This window comes from Pongo pygmaeus, chromosome 16 (assembly GCF_028885625.2).
Source record: "Pongo pygmaeus isolate AG05252 chromosome 16, NHGRI_mPonPyg2-v2.0_pri, whole genome shotgun sequence".
Taxonomy (NCBI): Eukaryota; Metazoa; Chordata; class Mammalia; order Primates; family Hominidae; genus Pongo; species Pongo pygmaeus.
In genome coordinates, this window is record NC_072389.2 from 24197199 (window position 1) to 24220595 (window position 23397).

The following is a 23397-nucleotide window of genomic DNA, read 5'->3' on the forward strand; positions in this document are numbered from 1 at the left end:
ATGCCTGTAATCCCAGCTACTCAGAAGGCTGAGGCAGGAGAATCGCTTGAACCTGGGAGGCAGAGGTTGCAGTGAGTCGAGATTGTGCCACTGCACACCATGCACACCAGCCTGGGCAGTGGAGTGAGACTCTGTCTCAAAAAAAAAAAAAAAAAAAAAAAGATACCATATGATCCAGCGGTCTCACTACTGGATATATATCCAAAGGAAATGAAATCAAGATATCAAAGAGATATCGCACTTCCATGTTTGTTGCAGTGTTTTCACAATAGCCAAGGTATGGAAACAACTAAGTGTCTATCAGTGAATGAATGGTTAAAGAAAATGGTATATATACACAATATAATACCGTTCAGCCATGAAAAATGAAGGAAGTCCTATTATTCATGACAATGTGGATGAACATGGAAGACAGTATTTAAGTGATGTAAGTTAGGCACAGGAAGGCAAATACCACATAATCTCACTCATATATAGACGCTAAAATAGTTGATCTCATAGAAAAAGAGTAGAAAGGCAGTTGCTAGGGGTTAGGGTGATTGAGGAGGGGAGTTGGGGACGTGTTGGTGGAAGGATACAAAATTTCAGTTAGGGAAGAGGAATAAGTTTAACAGATCTATTGTGCAACAGTGTCATTGTAGTTAATATATTGTATTATTGAAAATTGCTGAGACTGGATGTTAAGTATTATCACCACAAAAATAACTCTGTGAGATAATGGATACGTCAGTTTGATTTAGTCATTTCACAATGTATAGATACTTTAAAACATCACATATTATACACGATAAATACATACAATTTTATCTGTTGGTGTTTTGTTGTTGTTGTTTGAGACGAAGTCTCGCTTTGTTGCCCAGGCTGGGGTGCAGTGGTGCGATCTCTTCTCACTGCAACCTCTGCATCCCAGGTTCAAGGGATTCTCCTGCCTCTACCTCCCGAGTAGCTGGGATTACAGGCATGTGCCACTATGTCCGGCTAATTTTTGTACTTTTAGTAGAGACGGGGTTTCACCATGTTGGACGGACTGGTCTTGAATTCCTGACCTCAAGTGATCTGCCTGCCTCGGCCTCCCAAAGTGCTGGGATTATGGGTGTGTATCTGTTGATTTTTAAAAGACATTTTAAAAGAATAGAGTGGGAGGAATCAGCTTACTTAATATCAAGATTTACTATATGGCTGCAGTAATGAGAGCAGTGGTATTGGCAGAGGAATAAACAAATGAGATCAACAGGAGAAAATATTTGAAAATCACCTAACAAAGGACTAGTATCTCTATTAAGAACCCTCAAATATCAACAATTAAAAATCAAACATTCTAATTCGAAAATGAACAAAGGACACGAATGGATATTTTACCCAAGAGAATACATAGATGGCAAATAAGCACATAAAAATATGTTCAACACTACTGGCTATTAAGGAAATGCAAATTAAAACTGCAATAAGATATCATTACCTACCTATCAGAATAGCTTTCAAAAGGTCCCCAACATGAAATACTGGCAAGGATGCAGAGAAAGAGTGTTACTCATACATTGGTTCTGAGAATGTAAAATCATATAGCCATCCTGGAAAATAGGCAGTTTCTTTTAAAAAATAAGCATGCAACTACCATACAACTGAGCAATTGCACTCCTGGGCATTTTTCTCAGATAAATGAAGACTTAGGTTCACAATAAAACCTGTACATGAATGTTTATGCCAGTTTTACTCACAGTGGCCAAAAGGTGGAAACAATCCCAATGCACTTTAGTGGGAGAATCATTAAACAAATGGTGTTACATCCATACCAGGTAATGCTACACAGCAGTAAATGGAAATGAACCATTGATAGACACAACAATCTGGGTGAATCTCCAGAGAATTACAATGAAGTTATAAAAATCCAGTCTCTAAAGCTTACATACTGTATTTAACTTATGTAATATTCTTGAAATGACAGAAAATATAGAAAAGGAGAACAGTAGTTGCTAGGTGTTAAGGACGGGAGGAGAGGAGATGCAGCTATAAAAGGCTACTTGCAGAATTCTTGTGATGATAGAAATGTTGTGTACATTACCTGTATTAATATCAGTCTCCTAGCTGTATTCTTGTAGTAGAGTTTTGCAAGATGTTACCTTGGAGGGATTCATGGGGTCTCTTTTTATTATTTTCCAACAAATGTATGTGATTTACAATTATTATTATTATTATTTGAGATGGAGTCTCGCTCTGTTGTCCAGGCTTGAGTGCAGTGGCACAATCTCGGCTCACTGCAACCTCTGCCTCCTGGATTCAAGCAATTCTCCCACCTCAGCCTCCCAAGTAGCTGGGATTACAGGCGCATGCCACCATGCCCGGCTAATTTTTTGTATTTTTACTGGAGACTGGGTCTCACCATGTTGGCCAGGCTGGACTTGAACTCCTGACCTCAAGTGATCCACCTGCCTTGTCCTCCCAAAGTGCTGGGATTACAGGCATGAACCACCGTGCCCAGCCGATTTGCAATTATTTTAAATAGAAGATTTAATTTAATTAAAAAAAAAAACTAGAAATGCCAGGCAAAATAGGACATACATTTAAAGCAACAACAACAACAACAAAACTAAAGTTGAACCTACAAGAAATTAAGGGAAATCCATGGGGCCAACAGCAAAGGGTAAACTGAATGCCAAACTAGTAAGAGCATAACTGATTCTGTGCCTGCCCTGGTATATATCCCAGAGAAATGTGTAAATATGCCTAACATGGTGGTGTAAGATTGCTCATTGCAGAACTGTGGGTGCAGTTTAAAATTTGAAACCAACTTCCAAATGAAGATTTGGAACAATCTTCATCAACATTTAGGAAAATTGATCAATGAAGAATAAAGAGAATTGATAAATAAATTTTGGTATATTTATAAAATGGGATTCCTACAGATCTCTAAAAGTGAATGAATTAGAGTTACATCTGTTAACATGGATACCCTCAAAAACAGTTTTCAGAGAAAGAGAAAAACTGCAGAAGATTTTTTGTACAATATGATTCCATGTACTCAGTTACCTCTCCTATTTCTGATGTAGTATTTGCTTAACTTTTTCATTTCTTAGGACTAATATAGCATTCTTTAGTCTATTTCTACACAAACCTTAGCCTACATTCTGAAATTTGCTTTTAGGCCTGAGAATCTCCAAATTTGCCTGCTCCCTGAGCTCATCTAATTTAAACAGGTATCTGAGGGTAGAAAACATCCTAAATCAAATGTGTATATATGTATTTGCATATATGTGCATAAATTGAGAGAATAATAGTTTCTGTGGTATTTCAGAAGTAAGATAAGTGTATGTCATTGCATGTGCTCTCCCAGCTTGGTTCCTGGCATGGGGTCAGACCTGTGGCACACCCACTTTTTCCGTGTCTAAGAAACAGGGACAGGCCGGGAGCGGTGGCTCATGCCTGTAATCCCAGCACTTTGGGAGGCTGAGGCAGGCGGATCACGAGGTCAGGAGTTCGAGACCATCCTGACCAACATAGTGAAACCCCGTCTCTACTAAAAATACAAAAATTAGCCGGGCGTGGTAGTGCGCGCCTGTAATCTCAGCTACTCAGGAGGCTAAGGCAGGAGAATCACTTGAACCTGGGAGGTGGAGTTTGCAGTGAGCCAAGATTGCGCCATTGCACTCCAGCCTGGGCGACAGAGTGGGACTCTGTTTCAAAAAATAAATAAATAAAAACAAAAAAGAAACAGGGACAATAACACCACTTTTTGGCTGTAGTGAAATTAGATTAATTCAAAAGCATGGTAGCAGGTTCTTTAATAATTCACTCATTCCTGCTCCCCACATTTTAGGCAGCTGCAAATCTTGATCATTCCTGACCCATTCCCATATTAAGAACTTTCACTGTCATTTTGGAAGTACTCTGAGATTTTTTAAGAAGGAAACCTACTTCCCTTGGAATGCTTATCAGGTCTCTTTATCCTTGAACTGCCTTAGAGACTATTAAGTCTTCATAAATATTGAATGCTTGTGGTCAGTCTTTCTTGGAAGAGGAATATGGAGGTGATTACATATAAAACCAAACTGAAAGCCATCCCAAAGCTTTAGAAAGCATTTTAGTGCCTTCCCTTTTCATCAGTGTGCTCCTTCAAATTCATGATTTAGGGTATTCATGATTTAGGAAAATAGCAAATGTAGCTATTTTCCTCATATATTTCTTGTGGATAAAGTTATTTCAGAATTTGATTACTTTAAATAATCAGTTCTTTTGCACTGCAAACCACAGGCCAGCCAGAATGTCTCTTTCTCTTGCAGAAGTGTGTAACTTGATATTCTAGTTAAGTGCCAATCATGGGAAACACAGGTTTAAGTTAACTACTATTTTAAAAATTAAAATATTTTTATTCTTCAAAACACATACTTCTCAGGCTTTATGACACCATTATTTGAGCCAATATACCATCAAATGAATATAATAAATTATAGTGCTATGAACTCCAGGGAAATTTTATTAATGTTTTTAATATATCCTCATGTGGAATCAACATGTTTTTTATATATTCATAAATTTATGACTTCAAAACTCTTCAATACAGGATGTTACGAATGTTGTAATGGATAGAAAATACATAATTGTGAAATGATGTTCTTGAATTTTCAAACACTCCTGATAATCATTAGCTCTTGCATATACTAATTACAATGAAATTAAAAACTTTGAAGTAATATTTCTGCAACTTAGTTGCTTTGGCCCAAAGGAATTATTCCAGAATAAGCTGGCAGGTTCCTGCTTGGGGAATTAGGATTCCAATGTCCTTAACTTTAAAATAACTTGCATTTCATTTAATGCCTGTTTCATAAAGTAGTCATTCATTTTCATACTAAATTGTAACCGAAGCAAGCCACATCAATAGAGGCCAGTCACTGGGTTTACTGTGTATTAGGTTGGACAAAGTAAAATAGAATGTTAAAAATGGTCACCAGGTGGTTGGGTTTAAAAATAAAAACCTTGCTACTGACTTACAAAGGAAACTGAGAAGTAATCTCCCTGAATCTTTACATCCATATCCTGGTACATAGTAGGTTCACCATAAGACATTGTTGAAGGAAGAATGAGTCCAAAATGGTGCATTATGTTTTGAAAATTCGTGACATAAAATGCTCTGTTTTTCATATCACCATGCTGCAATTGTAGTGGGATTTGTAGTAGAGTTGTACATACTTTTCAGGTTTATATTTTCAGGCTCAACACTCAAGATGCAAATTAGTGACTCCTGGAAACTCAGCTTACAATTAGGACACAGCAGGTGGTAATGGAGTGTAGACCATTGCCATACACATGGTCTACACTGAAGGCCTGAGACACAGCCATAAGACACCTTTCATATATTCTTTCCTTACCTTTTAGTTTTAAGTTTGTTTTTACAAGAACAGTTTTTAATATAAATAGCTAAAATTAAGCAGCTACTAAAAATGCATCTGAAAAATTATTTCTGAAAATGTTTAAAGAAAATGCCATTTTTATTGTTTCAACAATTTTTGTATTCCAGTATTCCCGTCAATTCAAATATATATTTTTTAACCTGTGACTCTCTAATTTGCTTGTTCCCTTGAAATTAGCATCAAAAGCTTTTTATAGCTGCAAGTCAGCATGGTACAAAAAGCTTTTTGGTTATCACTTCCCTAACCTGTTAGCAACTTCCCTCAACTGGGGCTTTTCCAAAATAAGAGAGTAATTTCAATTACTTCTTCACTTTTCCTATTATTTATTTTCTTCTTTTGTTCATACATAAAAAGCAAAATGAAGTAGGCCATGTAAGCGAATGACCTTTTCCATAGGCATAGCTGTTGTTTCCCAGTAGAATGGAGTCATTTCTCCTTGACCAAGAGAAAGACTTCTCCACACCAATATATTTTTTTCTACCAGCCTCCCAGTTTGATGTTGCTTGAATGTTTAAAATTTGATGTACTCTTAGCAAGATTTTAATACATTTAAGAATCAAATACCTATAACAAAATTTTAAAAACAGAAATATGCATTGTTACAAAATATTAAGACACAGCCAACCCATTGTGATAATCTGGGAAGATGTTCTGAACCACAAATCAAGAAAGCGCATCTACCTAAATACGATTTAACTACAAATTAGGTAACGTTTTTGGAGGCAGCTATAATGCTGTTCTTTTCACTCCAAAATGTCCTTCTCCCAAAGCCTTCTAAATCTAATTAGGGATTGAACCACCTCAAAAACACAAGATGTGAGGAGATAAGGGGTACAAGTTGCAGCTGGAACAGAAAGTTTCAGGTGAAGATGGTATGAAATGGAAATGGAGGAGGGAGAGTTTGAGAAAAACTGCAAAGGAAAAAGAGTGGAAGTTAATATTAAAAATGTACCGGACACAATAAAATACAGAATAAGCACTACAGAAAATTAAAATCAGTAGTGTGGAGGAATATCTGTAGAAGATTTCTTATAAGCACAAGAAAAGGTCAACGAAATGAGATATATATATTTATAAGAGGAAGTCATAGATGGACCAATGAAGAAATAATAGATGCAGAGAGAGGGAGCTCCAGCATCAGAATTACAGGCATTTATGGAACAAGAGCAGTAATCAAAATCATAATCTGAGAATAATCAGCAGCATTGTAAATAAAGACCTTGAGTATTCCATTCAAAAAGGCTCACCATTTTCGGTAAAGACTGGATACATCCTGATTATAACTTAAATTTTATATCAAATACTAACACAACAAAACCAAAGTACTATAAGCTTTCAGGCAGAAACATAAAACACACAAGCAAAGGAATAATCAGATTTCTCCTCTGCAGGTCTCAATGTCAAGGGTCAATGAAGTGTGTTTACAGCTTTGAGGAAAAAGAAGTAGTACCATATCATGCAGCATTGCCTTTCCTGTATGAAATGCAAAGATTGAATCATATGCCAGCCATGCATCCAACTAATAATACTTAGCCAGACAAGAGTTAAAAACTCATACATGAAAAATTGATATTATGAAAGGACTGGGATTTGTTTTAAAATACTTCTAAATATGTATTGTATGTGTGGACAAAAATGAAAACCTAAAGATGTTTAGCAAATAATTTTTATATCATATAAAAAAGAGCAGACTCAGAAATCCCACTTCTAGGTATTTACCCAAGAGAAATGAAAAACTTTGTTAACATAAATCCTGCATGTGAATGTTTATAGCATTTTTTCATACTTACCCAAAACTAAAAGCAACTCAAATATCTAGCTGGTGAATGAATAAACAAACAGTTGTACGTATGTGCAATAGAATGCCAGTCAGCAATTAAAAAGGTGCAAACTATAGATACCTGCAACCACAAGAATGATTTTCAAATATATTATGCTAAAAAGTCAGTCTCAAAAAGCTACATATGGTGTGATTCCATTTATGTAACATTTTGGAAATGGCAGATTGTAGGGACAAAACCAACCAGTGGTTGCCAGGAGCTGAGGGTGGGGGAAGAGGCTGACTATACAGGGGCAACCTGAGAGCATTTTTGGGGTGATGGAATTGTTCCAAATATTGGTTGTGGTAGTGGTTACACAACTGTATGGGTTTGTCAAAACTTAAAATTGTATACATCCCAAATAGAATTTTAATATATGTGAGTTTTTAAGTAGGGAAAAAGAGAAGCAGTGTAATCACGAAAGGTAATATCGACATAGCAATGTGAACATACTTAAACACTGAACCACACACTTCAAAGTGGTTAGGATGGTAAATTTTATGTTATGTGTATTTTGTCACAATTTTTAAAATTTTAAATTTAAAGCTACCAAAATAATGTTTGTATAATGGACTATGATGTAATCATTAAAGTAATTTTTCCAAAGAATTATCAGTGAAATGAGAAAATGCTTATAATATTAGATTAAAACAAATACTAGGGTGAATTAACAGTATGATTTTCAATCCTGTAAATGGCAGAAACAATGGAGGATTAAATGACAAAAGAATAAAGTTCTTGGTGACAGGATTTTGAGTGTCTACCTCTATACTTCTTGGCACATTACTGGTTTGCACTTATTCCTTTTGTAATCAAGAAAAATGGAAGCATCAGAAAGCATATGCAATGAGTGTTACATTGCTGACTCTATCAATCATTTCATATAGGCTCATATTTAAATCATACTGGCAAAAAAAATGATCTCCTATCCACTTTAAAATTATTTGTTCCCATAGAAATAAATATTTTAATAACAATTGAAATAGTATCTATTGACTTTTAATTCAAAATGATTAAGCCTGTGTTTAGCTCTCCTGGCTCCAAATTTGCCGTTGAATTCACCAGGAAATCATAAAGGGAAAAAATATGTAACTCCATTGAAAAACTGGGAAAAGTGCCATGAAGAGATCAGATATTTTTAAGGAGTTTATGTAAAATATAGAAGACAAGCACTGGACTGAGGAAAGTACCCGTTGGATGGAATTCCAGTCTCCCAAAGGAAAACTCTGCCTGGAAAATGAGTGGCAGGGTCCCAGAGCTAGTGGCTGTTGGGGAAGATAGGTTATGTGGTGGTCATCCCTGGAAAATTCTCAAACTTACCAGTATTAGCATCCCAAGAATGCTGTTCCAGTATGACTTTGTAGAATCCCATTTGGTAAGGTCAATGGTTGAAATAAAATAGGCTGGCTGCAGTAGCTCACGCCTGAAATCCCAGCACTTTGGGAGGCCGGGGCGGGTGGATTGCTTGAGGCCAGGAGTTCGAAACCAGCCTAGCCAACATGATGTAACCCCATCTCTACTAAAAATACAAAAATTAGCTGGGCGTGGGGGTGTGCGCCTGCAATCCCAGCTACTCTGGAGGCTGAAGCTGGAGAATTGCTTGAACCTGGGAGACGGAGGTTGCAGTGAGCCGAGATCAAGCCATTGCACTCCAGCCTGGGTGACAGAGTGAGACTCTGTCTCAAAAAAAAAGGAAGCGTTACTTCAAGCAAATTTCTAACAGAGACTGTTGTACTAATTAAAGGAAGACAGCGAGTGCCCTGCTAACTTGAGTTGCTTCAGTAACGGAAGAGAAATGTCCTAGTGGAGACATGCTACACAAATGCTCCTACATGTACCTTTTCCCCTTTTCATTATAGAAAAGAATACATGTATTCACACATGAGACACACACGTATTGTACATTAATTGTAGTGGTTATATGGACCCTTGGGTAAGAATTGCATGTGAGTACTACTATTAACTAAAGAATTCATTCTTATTTAATATGACACTTCCACAAGACTTTTTGGCCCCCGAACCTTGAAAATTAGTTTCTTAGAATTAAACTTTGAATCTTTGGGGTAATGTGCACTAGTAAAAGTTTTACAGGGAACCAATGCCTTGTATTTGCTTTTTTTTTTTTAATGCTTGCCTCTTCTATGAAATCATTATTTCTTCTTTCTTTTTTCCTTTAGGAATTGTGAAGGGCAGAACATTCGGTACAAGACATGCAGCAATCATGTAAGTCCTAAAATAAAATTATTTTATCCAATACAATATGTTCTTAAGTTAAAATATTCCAATGTGTACTCTAAAACTAATGGTCTCTTAATACCCTTTGTGGAAAACTTAAGTATTTCTTTAATTGACAACAGATTTTGTATATCAAATATCTTCCATTTATACTACCTTTTTAGGCCATATCACATTCATGATCTAATTTGGTAAGTATTTAATAATTTCTGAAGTCATAGAAACAATATAATATCAGCAAGCTCCTTCAAAGTTCAGAATGCTTTTATGTTCATTATCTTACCTGACTTTCACCCTGTCTCTGGGCAGCTGAGGTGCGGCTATTTCTCTTTTGCGAGTGAGAGGACTGAGGCTGAGCGAGGTAAAATTATTTTTCGAAGGTCACATAGGAAGAGTAGACTTACTTGAACTGGTCTGTTGTTATTTCTACCTCAGTGTCATGGAATACTATAGGTGACCCATCAGCAAATCACACAGAAATATACAAAACCCTACTCTTATTTTACATCAGTCAACACTAAAAATAAAAATTCAAATATCTTGCTTTAGAAATTTGAAAATAAGGCCAGGCGCATTGGCTCATGCCTGTAATCCTAGCACTTTGGGAGGCTGAGGCAGGCGGATCACTTTAGGGTAAAAGTTCAAGACCAACCTGGCCAATGTAGTGAAACCCCGTCTCTAGAAAAATACAAACTTAGCTGGGCTTGGTGATGCATACCTGTAGTCCCAGCTACTTTGGAGGCTGAGGCAGGAGAACTGCTTGAGTCGGAGGTTGCAATGAGCCAGGATCGCGCCACTGCACTCCAGCCTGGGTGACAGAGTGAGACTCTGTCTCAAAAAAAAAAAAAAAAAAAAATGACAAAAAATAAACACTAGAAAGAATCCATTCTATTTTCCATTCAAAACATTTCCTAGTTATCAGTAAGAAGCTAACTAGAGGTACTTGGCACTTGCCTCCTCATACACAAAAAGACCAAAACAACAAATAAACAACTACAATTAGACTAGAGTGTCTGAGGGAGAGCACTGGAGTATAGCAAGGGAATAGCAGAATGCCTGTGGCACACAGTAACTCAAGATGGCAGCATAGGGAGGAGGGCGAAGTACTCTGCCTCTACTACTCCATCTCCCCTGTCGGGTAAGCAGGGAGCCCCCAGTAGCCCCTATTACCACTGCAGACACATGTAGTCCTTGCTACAGGAGAATGCGGCAGTCCTCACAGGCCCTGAGCCCAGTTTCAGGGAGCTGCCTGGAGTTCCCACAGCTGCATTGCTTCATAGTAGGAGCTCACATTGTGCACTGCCCACCTGCCATGACCCAGGCTGTTATGGCACAGTGCCACCCTGAAACTGGAGCCACTGCTAGAGTGTGCTCTACTCTGGGGAACAGTAACCACTGATCTTTCCATCCCTGAGGCTCCACTATCATTCTTACATGCTCACACAGATGACTGCAGCACCACAACCCCAGCTATTTAGAACCTAGGCCCAGTGAAATGGTGGTGACTCTTGCATCCAAGTCCACATGGCACCCTTCCCTGCAAAGAACAGGTGATCCTGCACAGTTGTGCATGTACCTCCAGCTTGAGAACCAGCCTGGTGACCCTTTCTCTGGCAAAGCTGCACCACTACTGCTCTAAACTCCTGCAGCCTAGGCCATTGAGGCGTTCACAGATATTACTACATGGATTACAGCTGATGAAACTGTATGGAGACCCAACTACTGTGTCCACCCAGAACCAATGTGAATTCACACTACTCAGCTGACACCCTAGGACACATTTTTAGGAAAAAGTCTTTCCTTATAAAAGCTACTCTGTAAAATTAGAAGCAAAAACAGATTCAGTAGATGCACGGATATCAAAGTAGATACACAAGGCTGGGTGTGGTGGCTCACGCCTGTAATCCCAGCACTTTGAGAGGCGGGGGCAGGCAGATAACTTGAAGTCAGGAGTTTAAGACAAGCCTGGCCAACATGGTGTAACCCTGTCTCTATGAAAATACAAAAATCAGCCAGGTGTGGTGGCACACACCTGTAATCCCAGCTACTTGGGAGGTGAGGCAGGAGAATCGCTTGAACCTGAGAAGTGGAGGTTGCAGTGAGCTGAGATCACACCACTGCACTCCAGCCTGGGTGACAGAACCAGATTCCATCTCAAACAAACAAGCAAAAAACAAAGCAAAGTAGATACACAAGAAACTTGAGAAAGCAAAGAAACATGACACCTTCAAAGGAATACAATTCTCCAGTAACCCCAAAGAAAAGGAAACTTACAAAATGCCTGAAAAAGAATTCAAAGTAGTGATCTTAGGGAAACTTGTGAGATACAGAAGAATACAGATAAAAAATTTAATGAAATCATTTGAATTTACAATAGCTATATTTACAATAGCTACCAAAAAGTAAGATACTCAGGAATAAATTTAACCAAGAAAGTAAAAGATCTTTACATTAAAAATTATAAAACATTAATGGCCGGGCATGGTGGCTCACGCCTGTAATCCCAGCACTTTGGGAGGCTGAGGCAGGTGGATCACGAGGTCAGGAATTCAAGACCAGCCTGGCCAACATACTGAAACCCCATCTCTACTAAAAATACAAAAAATTAGCTGGGTGTGGTGGCAGGCAATTGTAATCCCAGCTACTTGGGAGGCTGAGGCAGGAGAATCACTCGAACCCAGGAGGTGGGGGTTGCAGTGAGCTGAGATTGCGCCATTGCACTCCAGCCTGGGCGACAGTGCAAGACTCTGTCTCAATAAATAAATAAATTAATTAATTAAATAAAACAGTAATGAAATAAAGAGGGTGCAAAAAGAGGTTCTCATGGATTGGAAAAATTCATATTGTTAAAATGTCCTTACTATCCAAAGTGATACACAGATTTAATACAATCCCTGTTAAAATTCCAGTGACATTCTTCACAGAAAAAAAGAAACCGTAAAACTTGTATAGAATCACAAAAAGACTCTGAACACCCAAAGCAATCTTGATTAAAAACAAACAGACACTGGAGGCATCACATTACCTGACTTCAAAATATACCACAAAGTGATAGTAACTAAAACAGCACGACATTGGTGTAAAAATACACGTAGATCAATGGCACAGATTAGAGAGTCCAGAAATAAGTCCACATACCTACAGCCAACTGATTTTCAACAAGGGTGCCAAGAATACACACTGGGGAAGGGACAGTGTCTTCAATAAATGATGCTGGGAAAATTGGATGTCTATATGCAGAAGAATAAAACTGGACCCCTATCTCTCACCGTGTACAAAATCCAACTAAAAATAAAGACTTAAATGTAAGACTTGAAAATATGAAACTGATAGAAGAAAACAGAGAAAATACTTCATGACGTTGGACTGGGTAAGGATTTTAAAAATATGACCTCAAAAGCACAGACAATAAAAGCAAAAATAGACAAATGGGATTATATTAAACTAAAAAGCTTATGTACATCAAAGAGAACAATCAAGAGTAAAGAGACAACCTGTAGAATGGGAGAAAATATTTGCAAACTAGACAGCTGGACAAGGAAATAATATTTAGAATATATAAGGAATTCAAACAACTCAATAGCAAAAAAACCCAAAACAAGTAATTTGATTTAAAAATGGGCAAAAGGCCTTAATGGACATTTCTCAATAGAAGACATAAATACCAACCCAGGTGTATGAAAAAATGCTTAACATCACTAATCATCAGAGAAATACAAATCAAAACCACTATATCACCTAATTCCACTTAAAATGATTATTATCACAAAGACAAAAGACAAGTGTTTCTGAGGATGTGGAGAAAAGGGAACCCTTATATGTTATTAGTGAGAATGTAAATTAGTTCAGTGTTTGTGAAAAATAGTATGGAGTTCCTCAAAATTTTAAAAATAGAACTACCATATGATCCAGCAATCCCATGACTGATTATATATTCAGAGGAAATGAAATCAGTATATCACAGAGATATCCTCACTCACGTGTTTATTGTAGCACTATTCACAATAGCCAAGGTATGGAATCAACTTAAGTGTCCAACAATGAATGAATGGATAAAGAAAATGTGGTATATATACGCAATGAAATACTATGCAGCCATAAAAAGAAGGAAGTGCTGTTATTTGTGACATGGATGAATCTAGAGGATATTATGTTAAGTGAAATAATCCAGGCACAGAAAGACAAATATCACATAATCTCATTCATATATGGAATCCAAAAAAAAAACTTGATATCATAAAAGTGGGCAATAGAACAGTGGTTACCAGAGACTGGGGAGGGCAGGGGGCAGGTAGAGATTGGGAGAGGTTAGTCAAGAAAGTTACAACTAGCAAGGAAGGATGATTTTTGGTGTCCTATTGCACAGTAGAGTAACTATAGTAAACAGCGAGACATTGTATATCTCAATTTAGCCAGAAGAGAGGATCTCGAATGTTCCCACTACAAAGAAATGATAAATTTTTGAGGTGGTGAACATGCTAATTACCCTAATTTGTTCATTATGTAATGTATACATGTATTGAAACATCACATTGTTCCCCATAAATATGTGCAATTTGTGGAGCCCTAAGGAGTTGAAAGAAAACTGAAAAAATGGGCTTAGCTGGCAGAAACAGAAATAGGGGGTAGAGAGGAACAAATGTTCTGAGAAGTAGGGTCAACTGCAAATGGCTCACTAGCACACAGGCATCCTGTTACAAGCATCCAAATCACAGCCCACCTGCACCACGCATCCTGTCGGCAAACATTAAGCCCAAGTAGCACGACCTAAAAAACTCCCCTCCAATCCCTGCCTCTTTGCAGACAGCAGACAGCCTTCCCTCTGCTGTATTGCCCATTGCTTGCTGGCAGTATATCTCCCCTTTTCTTTAAATAAATCTGCCTTTCCAGACTCATTACTGTCTTGGTAAATTCCTTTACTGACTATGTGTCGGCCCCAGGCAATCACTAACCATGACATTTTATGTGTTTATTAAAACTTTTAAAAACATTTCCCTCATTGGTGGTGTAGACCCAAATCGAAATGACAGGAATTAAAAGGAAATTCTGAAAATCTGGAGATCTCATTTCAAATGAGATTGATTTATTTTTATCCAATTTTCTCAATTGGCTGTAACTAATTTATTTTAAAAGATCAATTACTGGGGCTTTGTCTGTCTTTCTCCCTTCTCTGTCCCAAGCCAGTGTGAGACATCAGTCCTGGGTAAGGGTTTCTAATCTATGGATCAAGCTTTTTCTTGGTGAGTAGGCCCACAAGTTCTATGGGAGTAGAAAGCCAGCAGTCTTTAGCAACAGCTTTTGACTGAGAGCTCAAGCCATATTTGCAGTCCATTTCTACCAACGATGAAGCTGACATTTCTATCTGTGTCTCTCCACTGGTTCCAAACTTGAATGGGAAAAAATGGGTGCTTATTTACTGGGGCACTCAAACTCAAATATCACTTAGCCAGAAGTACCAGATTTTTATCAACCGAGTCCTTGGAGGGATTTTGGAGCACTACACAAATGTTTCACATCTCTGGTGATTTGAATTGAATCACACTTGATGTTGAGTGACACATCTGCTTGTGAATGTGAATTAACTGAGCTGAAAGTCCAGATGGGGCATGTAGAAGGGAGAGAGAGACCTGAACACAAAGGCAAGCATGTCAGTGCCAACGTAGTCTAGCCTTCCTTTTAAACAAGCATGTGGGTGCATTAGCAACCTCAGAGTTTTATCCATGAGGCTTTTAGATCTACCACCTTTTTCGTGGGTGCATTAGTTGTTTTTATTGCTGCAGTAACATGTTACTATAAATATAGTGGCTTAAAACAAGACAAATGTATAACCTTATGGTTCTGAAGGCCCAAAGTCTGACACAGGTCTTACTGGGCTAAAATTAACATATAGGCAGGGCTACATCATTCTGGAGGCCTAGGGAAAAATTAATTTCCTTTTTTTCCCGGCTTCTAGAGGCCACCCATATTCCTTGGCTTGTGATTCCTTCTTCAGTCTTCAAAGCCAGCAACGTTGCATCTGTTTGAACATTTTTCTTTTTCTTTTGAGACTGAGTCTCACTCTATCACCCAGGCTGGAGTGCAGTGGCATGATCTCGGCTCACTGCAACCTCTGCCTCCCAGGTTCAAGCGACTCTCCTGCCTCAGCCTCCTGAGTAGCTGGGATTACAGATGCTAACCAGAATGCCCAGCTAATTTTTGTATTTTTAGTAGAAACAGGGTTTCACCATATTGGCCAGGCTGGTCTCGAACTCCTGACCTCAAGTGATCCGCCTGCTTCGGCCTCCCAAAGTGCTGGGATTACAGGCATGAGCCACTGCACCCGGCCTGAACATTTTTCTGTAGTCATATCTTCCTGTGACTGCAGCTGGGCATTGTTCTTCCACCTAGATAATCCTAGATAATTTCTCTGTCTCAAGGTCTCTAACTTTAGTTATGTGTGCAAAGATCCTTTTGCCATGTAAGGTAACATAGTCGCAGGTTCCAGAGGTTAGGTCCTGGACATCTTGTGGGCCAAGGTGGTGTATTATTTTGCCCAACACAGTGGGATAGATAGCTAAAGTTTTCTTTGGTCTGACAATTTCCTTGTAGTCATTCAAGAACAAATTTCAAAACAGTATGATTTCCAGCAATAAGTTGTGAAACTATTTAAAACGATTTATTTTAAACCCCAGATCACGGTGTTACATTTTAGGATCTCATTCTAGAGTTTCTCTGTGTGTGTATCACTCTGCTCTAGCTAATTCCAAAAAGGAATCTATTATCAACACAAGTGTTAGAGTATTGTGCCACATAGTACAGACATAAAATATAATCTGCTAAAATTATGCACATTAGGTGAAATGGTTAGGACTTTAGTGTACTTGAGTGAAGATATGATGCCCCTGAAGCTCTCTGGGCCTTGGGGGTTACCTGTGGTCTCTAATTTATGGTCCCTCTGGGAGAATGTGGCAGAAATCTTTCTAGGCTGGTAAGAAATAGATGCTTGGGGTAGGGTAGGAAGGAGGTGGAGAAGCAAGTGCTGCCCTTTTTAGTTCTCAGAGTTGGAATCCTTAGAGAGTCCTAAGAGAGGTTTCATAAGAATGTAGCATCAGTTGCTATGCTTGTCATTGCAAACTCAGAATTTCCAACAAAATTCCTTATTTGGGAAATAAGGGAAGGTTGTGACAGTGGAAGTGTCCAGAGTATCCCTTTGTCTCCACGTGCCACAGTATCTGCAGCTGTGCATGCCTAAGCTGTGTTGCAAACCAGAGGTGCATAAATGAAGCCTCAGCTTCAGCGCTGATAATCTGTAAGAGCCCATTCCTACACAGGAGAGATCATGCAAGTATATTTCTGAAAATACTATAGAAACATTGCAAACACGTTGAGTGCCATAAGTGGATGTAACCACAATGAGCTTGGAGTATGAATATGGTTACATCTTTTTTTTCCATGTAATTAATTGAACTGCTTCCTGCTTTATTAATTGGGGGCTCAAAATATCCACCTCACCATAGCAGGAGTGGGGACCAGTCTGCAACCCACCCCACCTCAAGTGGAGAGAGGACCAAGTTCTGATGAGCATCCCCCTGCTGTTACTTCTCACTGCCTTCTCACTGCCATGCAATGCCTTACTGAAGACTGGCCACACTAGTTCAGTGGTTAGTGGAGTTCATTTTACCTGGAAGTGGGGATGGTCATTCACTCTTCTGAAGGAAGTTGCCTTTAGTGATTCTAAGATGAGGAGTTCTTTTGAGGGAGACTTGCCCCCTGATTCAAACATGCCTACACCTATATTTCCAGGACCATAAAAGCCCTGTATTGAGGGACAGCAGGGTCTTTCAGTCCCATCCGAGAGATGTCATCATCAATGGCCAAACTCAGTCTCTATCAGAGTAGTCTGCTGTATGGAGAAGGAGGTGTTTCTGTCAGTGAGCCTTGGAGATCTAACACTGGATCATATTCCAGAGATTGCTAAAGGTTCTATTTCTCCATGGGAATGTCTGAAGACTCAGGCTCTCAGCCTTAAGACCATGGGCTATTGTCTATATGTGTTGACTTCCTCACACTTAACCGAAATAATAATAATAATAATAGCTCATACTTATTAAGTACTTCCTGAATGCTAGGCATTATTCTAAGTGCCATTTCATGAATAAATTAATGTAATCCTCACACTAACCCTGAGAAGTATGTGCTATTTTTATTTCCACATTTACAAAGGAGATTTAAGTAACCTGTCCAAGGTCACAGAACCGAATTTAACCTCAGACAGTCAGGTTTCGGTGAGTGCACTCCTAACCACTCTACTACACTGTACAAGAGTATGGAAAGGCTGTAAGCTTTGTCAGATAATAAAATGATGCTGCAGACAGCAGTAGCTAAAGCATGGTAGCTTTTGGCAACACATAAGCACAAGAATTGCTGTGGTATTGGAGGGACATTATACTTCCAGATACCATTGTAGAAAATCTAACTCTGGAACTGTAGGGCAAACCTTCTAAATAATCTTAGTTGGCAAGGGTCAGAGATCAGGGAAGAGCAGGGAATTAATTGAAAGAAACACAACTGAAGGGAGTCAGAGAAAGGAAATCCTCCATGGCTATTGGTTTTCTACTACTCCAGCAGCCTGGGTTGGATCCCTAGCATAGGAGAGGATCCGGCTTAACGAGGACAGACTCTGACAGTTGCATTTCAGAATTCTGCCCACCTCAGCAGAAGACACTAAAGAAAAAAAATTCAGGCACCCAAGAAAAGATAAAATGTTCTTTTGTTATGAAGCCTAGTTGTAACAGGGACATGCCTTCACAGCACATAGATGAAGAGGAAGAAATTCCACCCCTGGTGTGCAGGAGATCATGCCTCAAATGGCAGGAGTGGAAGACATATCCAGGTCATGAGGACCACACCACCCTCCCTGAGAATTCAGACTTTGGTTCAGTGGCTCTCCTTGGGTTCATTCTGTCAGGGGAGATGGAGATTTGGGCTTTGGGCCTGCAAGATTATGGAACAGAACATGCCTGGGTACGTACGTGCCATGGCTCCTGGGTGACTGCTGTCTTCACACATAACCCACTGATCAGCACTTAACATATATCCTTATAACCAGAGACTGGCCCCTGAGTCCTAGATAAAGAATTATCCTTATCGGGGTATTTTGGAGCAAATGGAGAATTTCTAAGAGAAGTCATGCATCTCAGCAGGGAGGTCTGATACCTGAATTCACTGATGAGTCATGTTTTCATAGCAGGATTTATGGGATGAAAGGCAATGATGGAAGAGGCAAAGGGAAAATAATTTTAAGATAAGTATATCATCATTTGGTAAGGATGTTTTTGTAGCATGAACACATTTTTCTATGAGCACAGAGGGAGGCCTGGTGTACTTGCAGAGGGGGCTCCCAGGGCTCCTTCTTGACTTTACAGAAGGGACATTTGATGTGACCCTTGAAGGATCCCTCATACCATGGATCCTATGAATGGCTGGAATCTGACAATTTTCCATTCAGTATTTCTCTTGAAGGTGTTCTTTTTTTTTTCCTTGTCATTACTCCTACTCTGGGCAAGAGTCACCCCCTCTCATGTCTGTCTCCAGAGCTTCGGGCCATCTTGCGATTCTACTGTTCCTAAAATGCCATCTTTTATATTTTAGTCCCCTCCGTGGATCCTTATTGCTTTTAAATCTCCTCACGTGCATTCAAGGACCTTCTTATCTTCAGGTAAGATTTATCTCTTATTTAAACTCCCAACTTTCACCCTTTCTGGACAAGGCTGCACACTGCTCCTTATAGATAACGAACTTATTTCTGCTGTTTCTCTTTTGTTATGTCGTTTCCCAAATCTTGTCCTGTTTACATCACACCATCCTTTAAATCCATCTGAGATTTCACCTTTCCACAATTCCTTATTTGCCAACTCTAGCTTATAGTGGCCACCAACAATTTATTTTTATGCTAGAAATGTTGTCATTTGTTATATAAAAGAATCACAAAATTTAGCTCATAGTACAACTTGGATATGAAGTTAAAATAAAATTTTAAAATTTGCTTGTAGCAACAATATTATTTCTCCTGAGTCCCTACTTGCTGGTTATTGGGAGAGGGGATTGGGAGGGGGATTGCCTAAATGTCCGATCCACATGAAAGCTTGGTCCAGTTCTACTATATAAATAATCTCAGGTAATGGCCTGTCTGTCCTGCATAAAAATACTCAGTTTATTAGATAATCTTTCATTCCTGGCTTCTATACAGAAGTTGCCCCCAGGTTTTACAAATCCCCATGGTTTTAGGAGGGGAAGGAGACCTTGTTTTCAAGATGGTTTGGGAAATGGGTGCCTTTTGTCATTTGTTGGCTGTGGCAGCCACCTCCTCTTCCTTTCTCTTCCCTTCTCCTCCTCTCCATCCTCCCCTTCTCTCTTCCTCCTATCCTTCTTCTCCTCTTTCTTCTTTTCTGAGCTTCCCAGACTGGCTACCTGCACTGACTGACACTTCCTTTTTATTACTTCTATCAGGTTAGAGTCAAGTCTTGCTGATATGGAATCTATTCTTATTAACTTCATCTAATCAATTGTACAATTTAACTCTTGGATAACAATTCTATGTCCTTCATTGCATTCCTACTTTAAGTCTACAAATACCAGTGATAACACTTGTTCAGTGTGTTTCATGTGTATAGAAGCTACATCTCCAATAAGATAACAAGCTCATTGAATGACAGTGGTGGATTATATTTTTTTGTGTGTGTTCTCTCTAGCATGTGACCTAGGGCAAAGCCCATCAAGTATATTTCATAAATAAGTGTTGTTTTCAACTTAACTGATATGAAAAAAATGCTTCTCAGGGAAAGGAAAGCAGAAGAATGTTTGGCATTTTGCTCCCTAAATGTCAAATAGACTGTTTAAGACACAAGAATCCCTAGCTTGTCTTGAGCTGGGATGTGGGACCTAGCTGAGCCAGATTAGGCAAGCTTAGTGTTGACACTGGAAGAATGTGAAGTGAATGAAAGCATTTAATATAAGCAGTCAGTGTCTCCCACATTTACTAGAAAGCAGTATTCTGTAATAGAGTGCTTTTTACTTTGAGAATCAGTCTTGGCTTTGTCATATCCTAGTGTGTGTCTTTGGACTAGTGGCTAAAAACTTTCTAGGTCACAGTTTTCTCCATTTGTAGAGTGAGGGTAACAATCCTGACCTACCTAGTTCAAAGGGTGGTGGTAAAAAGAGAATGTCAGTGATTATCCCTGGGAAACTAAAAAGCATGATCCGGATATCAGGCTGCCTTAATCAGATAGCATCATGTGCTAAGAACAGAAGTCCACTTAGATTAGCTCAGGACAAAGGGGATTCACTGGATGGATATGTGGGTTTTAAGGGAATTTAAGCATAAGCAGACCTTAAGGGCCTGGAGCCAGAAATCAGAAAATGAGGAACACAGGTTACTTATTCCTATTTAAATGCATAGTTTACTGTCTTTCCTCCTGCTTTCTTACCGAATTCATTCTTCTGTGCTGTGGGAACTGGCTTGCTTTGCTTCAACATGAATCTTATAAAAGAAATGGCCAGTCCAACCCCAGATTGATATGAGTTCTTAGCTCTCTTAGCTCCAGCTCTTTTGTTGCAATTCCAAATTTCTGGGAAAGATTGACCTGGTGTGGACCAGATGTTTGCCTCTGGATAGTCAGCTGGGGCCAAGGGGGCTGGTCACATGTACAAATCTGGTCACCCTGAGGCTGACATCCTAAGGTGTCTTCCGCTAATTAACTCTTGTTAATTTTGTGAAACTTCATTGGTTTATGGAATTTAAGGGAGTTGAGAGTTAGCTAGCCGGCACATTCAGTCCCTAGAGAATGCTTGCCATTGAGCCTAATGCAAAGAAGTTGCTTGCATCCTGCTCTCTTAGACACTTTCCTTTGGTTGGTTTCAAAGAGTGAGATATAGAGAAAACTAGCCGTGGCTGGAGGAAGACGAGGTGATGTAATTTTATAACTGATGATCCTTCCTATGGCCAGATGGAGGATACAGTCCTCATTTCAACAGAGAAAAGTCATCGGGCCTGGCACGGTGGTTCATGCCTGTAATCCCAGTACTTTGGGAGGCCAAGGCAGGCAGATTGCCTGAGCCCAGGAGTTTGAGACCAGCATGGGCAACATGGCAAAACTGTCTCTACAAAAAATTAGCTGGGTGTAGTGGCGCGTGCCTGTAGTCCTAGCTACCTGGGAGGCTGAGGTGGGAGGATCACCTGAGCTCTGGAGGTCGAGGCTGCAGTGAGCTGTGATCATGCCACTGCGCTCCATCCTAGGTGACAGAGTAAGACCCTGACTAAAGAAAAAGTCATCCAGTTTTAGTCTTCTTCAGTTTGACTTGCTTCTATGAGTGTAATCTGGTTTAATTTTGCTAAGACAACAAAAATGTGGATGCAATATAGGATTTTGGAATGTTTCACAGCAAAGTAATACAACTAATCTCAGAAGAATGTTAGTTAATTAATTAATTAATTCTATGTATTCCCTATCTACTTCCAAAAGGGATTTAAGGAAGTTTATAAAGGCCAAAAGTGTAAACAATAAAAGACAAACATCAAGTAGCAAAAAGAGGAAAATTGTATTTAAAAATCCTGGCTGATAATTTATAAATATCTATTTGTGGAAAAAAATAAAGCTAGATTTCTGACTTAAACCATTCATCTAAATAAATTCCAAATATAACAAATAGTTAAATATGACTGCTAATCTAGAAAGGAACTAGGAAAATACATTTAAGTATTTATCTGTTCTCAGAGCAGAGTGGGAAAGCATTTCTAAGCCCATTAATAAAGAAAGAAACCTTAAGGGGAAATATTAATAGAGCTGACTACATGAAAATGTAAAACTTTTTGACTTTACAAAGTACCAAAAAAAAAATGAAATGGGGAAAATATTTCCAACAGAAATGACAAAGAGTTGATAATTTCACTATGAAGTTTAATAGTTTCATCTGCTGAAAATAATAAAAAGACAAAAATGCCAATGGATAAAGGCTATAAAACAAATTTTTGAAGAATTAATACAAAAAGCAAACATACATGAAAATATATTAAACAATAAAAAGAAAAATGCAAGCTGGGCACGGTGGCTCACACCTGTAATCCCAACACTTTGGGAGGCTGAGGTGGGTGAATCACTTGAGGTCAGAAGTTTGAGACCAGCCTGGCCAACATGGTGAAACCCCATCTCTATGAAAAATACAAAAGAAATTAGCCGGGCATGGTGGCAGGCACCTATAATCCCAGCTACTTGAGAGGCTGAGACAGGAGAATCACTTGAACCTGGGAGGTCCAGCCTAGGTGACAAAGCAAGACTCTATTTCAGAAAGAAAATGCAAATGAAAACAATGAAGTTATATTTTATACTTTGGATTGGAAAAAAAACTAGAAAATTATAATGGAGGGCAATTTTGCAATATTTTGAATAGTCTATAAAATGTGCATAACCTTGGACTCAGAAATTTTATTTCCAGAAAGAAGTCCTTGGTAAGTAATCAAGATTTGTGTGAATATTTAGATACAAAAGATCTATGTTATTTATTCTTTTGTTGAGTAGAAACTATTTTCCAAAGTTTTTAGAATGAATATTTATTACTTTCATAATACAAAAAAGAATACTTTATGGTGTTTTTTTTTTTTTTTTTTTTTTTTTTTTTTTTGCGAATAGAGTCTCGCTCTGTCACTCAGGCTGGAGTGCAGTGGCACAATCTTGGCTCACTGCAGCCTCCACCTCCTGGGTTCAAGCAATTCTCCTGCCTCAGCCTCATGAATAGCTGGGACTACAGGCATACGCCACCACATCCAGCTAATTCTTGTATTTTTCATAGAGACGGGATTTCACCATTTTGGCCAGGCTGGTCTGGAACTCCTGACCTCAGGTGATCCGCCCGCCTCAGCCACCCAAAGTGCTGGGATTACAGATGTGAGCCACGGCGCCTGG

General features: G+C 38.9%; 1 protein-coding gene across 2 annotated transcripts in view; it reads left to right on the plus strand.

Moving 5' to 3' along the window:
* The window catches only part of LOC129014713 (E3 ubiquitin-protein ligase HERC2-like), a 169338-nt gene that overhangs the window by 76653 nt on the left and 69288 nt on the right, over nucleotides 1–23397 (plus strand). Inside the window, exons 8-9 of one of the 2 annotated variants that reach the window (XR_010124073.1) lie at nucleotides 9403–9448; nucleotides 19091–19157. The gene's annotated coding sequence lies outside the window, so the exon portion shown is untranslated. The remainder of the gene's footprint in view (nucleotides 1–9402; nucleotides 9449–19090; nucleotides 19158–23397) is intronic. The other variant, XR_010124074.1, reaches the window with a different exon arrangement.